This window comes from Odocoileus virginianus, chromosome 19 (genome assembly GCF_023699985.2).
Source record: "Odocoileus virginianus isolate 20LAN1187 ecotype Illinois chromosome 19, Ovbor_1.2, whole genome shotgun sequence".
Lineage (NCBI taxonomy): Eukaryota > Metazoa > Chordata > Mammalia > Artiodactyla > Cervidae > Odocoileus > Odocoileus virginianus.
Window position 1 is genome coordinate 45,438,374 of NC_069692.1, and position 6,666 is coordinate 45,445,039.

Consider the following 6,666-nt stretch of genomic DNA (forward strand, 5'->3'; position numbering starts at 1 on the left):
CTCTACCCTTCACCTGAAACCAGCAAAGTCCCACGCTTCTGGTCAGAGGCGAGAGGTAGAGAAAGATGGCTGAGTCTTGCAGTAAGACTTGGAAGTACTCACATTCCAGAGCCCAGAACTGAGTCACCTACTGTCTACCAGAAGCTAGAGGAAATGGGTTTTGGCAGACACATAGCAGTCTCTGTCATCAACAAATCTACTGTTGCTCCCACCATATAATTAGGAGAGTACAGATCTCACCATGCTGGAAGACAGGCTGGACGATCCGGCCTGTTCAGAAAACAATGATGTTCTGTTCAGGAACCTTGGACTCTTAGATTTAGCAGTGGTTACTGCAGAGATCAGCAAGTCTAACTCTCACATTATGTATTGGTAAAATGGTGCTCAAGTGGGCATAAGGAAACAGTGGCAGGTATCAGATGAGGGCACTGGTCGCCCACTCAAGTCAGGGCTGTCTACGATATGCCTTCCTGTCTTAACTGTTCCAGTATCATAAGTTTACTGTAGGTTAATGAACAGAAGCGGAAATTTGGAAACTTCTTTTATGTGTAATTCTTAGTAGATATAGGAAATTAAATAGCATCTTGGAAGGCAAATGAAGTCCCTTAGTGAGAATTTCAGTGGGAATCATGTTCTAAAAGATTTTTTTTTTACTCCAAAGATAAGATAAATTTGGTCTGAATATTGTTTCTCAGAATTTTTCCAACTGTTTGGACCTAGAGGATCATCCAGATTAAGGTCAAGAAAAACTATTGTTTTTGTAAAACTCAGCAAAAAATGAAATAGAGAAGTGTTGCAAAAACTTAAGGAAGCAGCAGGGGGTGATGAGTGGGACATAAGCTAACTGTTGAGAGAAACAAGAACCAGTTGCACTCTTCCACTCTGAGCTCTTGTCCTTGGACTAGGCAATTATCCTCTCCTGTCTACAAATAACACTTCCTTCTCGGCCTGTTTCTGGGGTTTTGATCAGGGTAAATGAGATTATGTATAAAAAAGAGATCTGCAAGTTGAAAATCAATAACAAAGAGAATGTCATCATCTTCAAATGATCAGTAGTAAATCTTCTGCTTTTGTCTTTATATCTCCATTAAAATCTATTGTAGTTTGTGCTCCTCAGAGAGCACACATGAACCTAGGTAATTTGCTGCATTAATTGTTACTCTGTTTCCATAATTACTGTTTGCTATGAAATGTTCCTAGATCAAATTTCAATGCTTTCTCTACTTACGCAATTACAGGGCAACACTATCATCAGGAGTTAGAAATACAAAACACACTTTTAGAAAGGCATTTGCAAAATACAAAATGTAGTCAGCTATCATAATTTTATTTTTTAAAATATATCAGAGCTAATTAAAGTGCGGTGAACTGAGAGAGGAGAAATATTTAAGAAAGAAATCTTGGTAAAATGAATAACAGGACTGAGGAAAGATATATTTGACTACAAATGTGCAAAAGTAAAAGAAGGCGGTAATAACCTGGCAAAAAGATCAAGCACAATAATGTGTGGAATCAAGAATCTTAAGTTGATCGAGAAACTTAAACTTAATCAAGAAGCTTGTTTGACTGGGAAGTCAATGAGAAAATGATCCCTCTTGAGAACTGCTCTACATCAGGGGTCCCCAACCTCCAGGCCACAGCCCAGTGCCTCCTGTCAGATCAACAGTGCATTAGATTAGAAATAAAGTGTACAATAAATGTAACGTGCTTGAATCAGATCATCCCAAAACTGCCCCCGCCACCTCCAGTCCATGGAAAAATTGTCTTCCATGAAGACATCAGACATCAGTCCCTGGTGCCAGAAAGACTGGGGACGGCTGTTCTATATGCAAGTGTGGTTTGGGTTTCTTATTTTCAAAGGTTGGTACAAAATCCCAAAGAAAGCATTATAGGCAACTAGCCTTCACCATCAGAAGGACAAGAGAACAGCATCGAAATATGTATATTATCTAGGGTGAAACAGATCACCAGCCCAGGTTGGGTGCATGAGACAAGTGCTCGGGCCTGGTACACTGGGAAGACCCAGAGGGATGGGGTGGAGACGGAGGTGGGAGGGGGGACCGGGATGGGGAATACATGTAAATCCATAGCTAATTCATCTCAATGTATGACAAAAACCACTGCAATGATGTAAAGTAATTAGCCTCCAACTAATAAAAATAAATGGAAAAAAAAAAAGGACAGAATGCATGGTTTTAAAGGTCTGCACCTTCAACTGTAGATTTTATAGCAAAGCATAATTTATAAAATAGAAAGATGGATTCCATCTGCAGTCAGACTCAGAAGAGTTGATTCAGAACAAACCTGATACTGACAAAGGTTTCCTTATCATTACCCAGTAAGGCAAGTCCCACATGTACCCCTATTCCTACCTCTAGTCCTAAACCCCATCAACCTGGAAGCAGGCAGGACTCTGACATCTGTCTGGATAAGACCCAGCCTCCCGCGGAGCTGCTGGTTCTGGTCATGCTGGTACTCCGTAGAAACCCCTTCTCAACCGGCCTCCTTATGACTCCTTTCTCCTGGCTCCCTGGAGGCAGGGGGGCTTCCAGCCGTCCCCTTGTCAGTCCCACGTGCGCCCATATAAGAGTGAGTCTTTTTGATAACATTACTTGGAACTCTGTACAACATTTTACGTATTATGGTTGTCAAAGCTAGAAATAACAAGACATACTCATGCTTTTAGAACCAAAAACATAAAGGAAAACCAGAGAGGAAAACAAACACATGGAGAGACAATTCCCTTTTCATCAGAGATTCAAATCAAATGAAAGAGTTTGGCTCAAATTTTGTTCAGAGGACATTCTGACAGTTCAGCTTTCTTCCAGTTCAATTATTTGGGGGAAATATATATATACAGGCTCAGTTCTGGTTCAAACCAGTTCACTTCCTTGGAATAAAACTCAAGCATTTCTGACTGAATACAAAAGTAATGTTCAGGTTCAGTTCAAGATTTGGCAAGTGAGGATAGTTCATTCCAGTTTAATGTTTGATTTAAGTCTCTGTTTTTCAACTGTTCATTTTATCTGTTATGGCTCAAAGGAGAAGAAAATACATATATTAACAATTGCCAGAGGAGAAATAGGGACATGCCACTAATGGTTTCAAAAGGAGCCAAGAATCTCATTAGATTCTCTGTTGGCATAGCATTTAGAGTTCATCAACCCATCTTTTCCCAGAAAACTCTTAGAATAATCCTCAACTAAATATTCGCACCATTCCTCTTCTTGCAAAGCAATCAAAGATTTCTCTAACTAGTCTTTTCTAGAAAAATTACAAATCAGAAAAATTCAACTCTTCATTCTTTTTATGGACTAAGATTATTCATACTAATTTTATATACAGTGATATACATATAGTAATTTGACATATATACAGTCACATAGATATACACACATGTGCATCCATATATAAAGGGTAGCAGAGAAGAAGTTTAAGTTTCGCTAAGAGCAAGAATTCTTGTGCAATATGAAAAATGGAAGAAAGACACAATAATAACTAAGATGTAGACTGAGTCAAAATGATGTTGAGATTAAGAATTAGAAATGTGACATTTCTTGTTTGTTATTTTTGCACTCATAACATAAAGTTTTGTTTTCCTTCCCTAATTGCATTACCTCTCAGTCATCATCACTGAGACTCATCTACTATAATCACACTGAAAATTAACAAGGATCTACTAAGCTCTTCTTATCTGTAGACCACTATACCAGGAAAGGCAAATCAAACAAAAGATTGAGAACGTAGACTCTCTCCTCAGGAAGTAATGTGTGTGAAATCACAGGTGGGAGGAAGGCAGAACAGCTATGCAGCATACTGAAAGTATGTTTTGCAAGTAGTAGTTGCTCTTGAAAATTGTTCTTGATCCTCCTTACATTTTATCCTCACTGAACTGATAAACTGATAAAATATATTTCGGTGTAAGAAGGAGTCTATTGAAAAACCGTATCTAGGAAACAAACTAAGAGTAAGACTGGCAGGAAACAAACATTACAAACTTCTGCCCAGAAATGAGCTGTCCGGCAAGACCATGGGCAAAGCTGGGCAAAGGAACCCAGAAGAAAGGATTAGTTATAAACCACTCCTTCTCTAGATGTGGTGCTTGTCACTGTGGCTGGCAAAGTATTACCCAGAACGACTCCTTCTCCCCAGCCGACTTGGACTTTCCTGATGGTCCAGTGGCTGTCTCTGCACTTTTTGCAGTGGGCCTGGGTTCGATCCCTCATTGGGGAACTAGATCCCAGATGTGGTTCCCAAGGGTTCACAAGCTGCAGCAAATTCTAGGACCCTGAGTGCCACAACTAAGATCTGGCGCAGCCAAAAAAATAATAAAATAAAACAAGACAAGCTGACTTGAGACACTACCCAAGAGAGCCATCAGGGTGAGAATGGGGATGATGGAGGAAGTGTGAATAACAGTGAAAGGAGTGGGTTTGCATTGAAAGAAATCTGATTTGATTCAATTCTCTGTGTGAATTTAAACCAGAACTTACTCAGCTTCTCTGTGCCTCTGTTATTATTGTTTTTTCTATAAACAGCAATAATAGCACTGCAAATAACTCGAGAATTAAATACAATATCATGCCTCCCAACACACAAACAAGGAAAGACACACACCTTATGTCCTGTGTCTACCACGTCACACGCACAAAGGATCCTAGCTCCTAGAGAGTGTTACTAAAATTGCAGCTACTTAATACATGTTGGTTTCCTTTTCTCCTGTTTGCAGCCATTATTGATAAAGGCCTCCCCGGTGGCTCAGATGCTAAAGAATCCGCTTCAATGCAGGACACCCGGGTTTGATCTCTGGGTTAGGAAGTTCCCCTGGAGAAGGGAATGGCTACCCACTCCAGTATTCTTGCCTGGAGAATCCCATGGACAGAGCCTGGTAGACTACAGCCCAAGGGATCACAAAGAATCAGACATGACAGCGACTAACAGTTTCACTTCACTTTCACTGATAAGGAAGATGAGAACTGTTAACTTCTCTCATTTCTGACGCGCTGAGCAAACATCACAGGATTTGTTTCACAGGTTGTCGGGCCTTGATCCCGGTTCCTCCTTCTCACTCTCCCCTTCTCCCTCCTAACGCGCCTCCAGCTCAGGACTTGTGATCCTAGAGGCAGAGTTAGCACTCACAGTAAGATCACAGGGCACTGAGGACCTGATTCTGGAAGCTGAATCCCAGCCATCAGGGGTCTGCTAGTGACAGCTAAATACGAAAGTGAAAATTTTTAGTAGAAGGCCCGGAAAAGACGGGCTCTTTCTTTTTTCACTTCTGCAGGGACTCCAACCTTTATTTAAAAAAAAAAAAAAGAATAAAAATGTTTGGAGACAAGATATATTGAGCCAAACATTTGGCAGTTTGCAGGTTTCTACCTATAAACAAATGAGAATTAAGCAAGACTGTGTGTCATAAAGGCTACTTTCAGCCACAAATACCAAAATTCCAGCACAAAGTTGCTTAGACTAAAGGGAGATGTGCTGGCTACCAGTTCAAGTCTAGACACAAGGGGAGCATCAGGGCTTGCTTTATCCAGGGGCCTCTGCTCTTTCTCCCTGCTATGCTCTGAGATTTGCCCTCCTCTAATCATCCTTTTTCCTTACACTTGTAGTTCTCATATCCACACACCACAATTTTGGAGAAAAAGGAGCTGCTTTCCAAAACTTTCCCAGAAGAATCAGAAAGATGATCCATAGAAACCCCAGAAAACCTCTCCTCTCATCCCATTGCCCCGAAGTGGGTCACATGGCAATCCCTGAGCCAGTCTCAGGCAAAAGACATGTGGCTATTCCTAGACGAATCAGGCCAACAGCGAGAGCTAGAGATTGCCTCACTTTACCTGATGCACAAGGACAAAAGAGTGGGGTTTTTGTAATGATGGGGAACTGGATGCTCGTAGTTATCCAAAAGTGAACACTTCTACCTTTATCTTACACAAACATATCTAATTCCACTTGAATAAGAGTATTGTTACTGAGTATTCAGTAATAAGAATAAGAGTATTCTTATATGAACTAGACATATATATTAACACAGTTAAACAACAGAAAAAAGAAGTTAATGAGTTCTTTTACTAAAAGTAGTAAATACCCAAATGGTTGACATCCTCCAATAATATCTAGTTTAGGATATCGCACACCGCCTCAACTGTTCCCTTGTTTAAAACATACCTGGAACTCCTCTTTTGGAAATTTCAACTTTTGTTCTCTAAACTTTATTCCTAGGTGAGCACATCAATTCCCATGGGTTTAAGTACCATCTATATATTGCTGATTAGCAAAATTTCTATCTCAAATTCACTTCTGAGCTCTCGATTTGTATTCAGTTTGCCTATGTGGTAGGCACCCGCTTTCAGGCATCTCAAACCTAACAAAGACACGTGTTCATTTCCTAGTTAGGTCACTACCAAGCACTGAGCAGGGTTCCCCGAGCCACACAATCGGTTCTCACTAGTCATCTGTTTTATACACAGCATCAGTAGTGCACACGCAATCGGCTCTCACTAGTCATCTGTTTTATACACACAGGGTTCCCCGAGCCACGCAATCGGTTCTCACTAGTCATCTGTTTTATACACACGGGGTTCCCCGAGCCACACAATCGGTTCTCACTAGTCATCTGTTTTATACACACGGGGTTCCCCAAGCCACGCAATCGGCTCT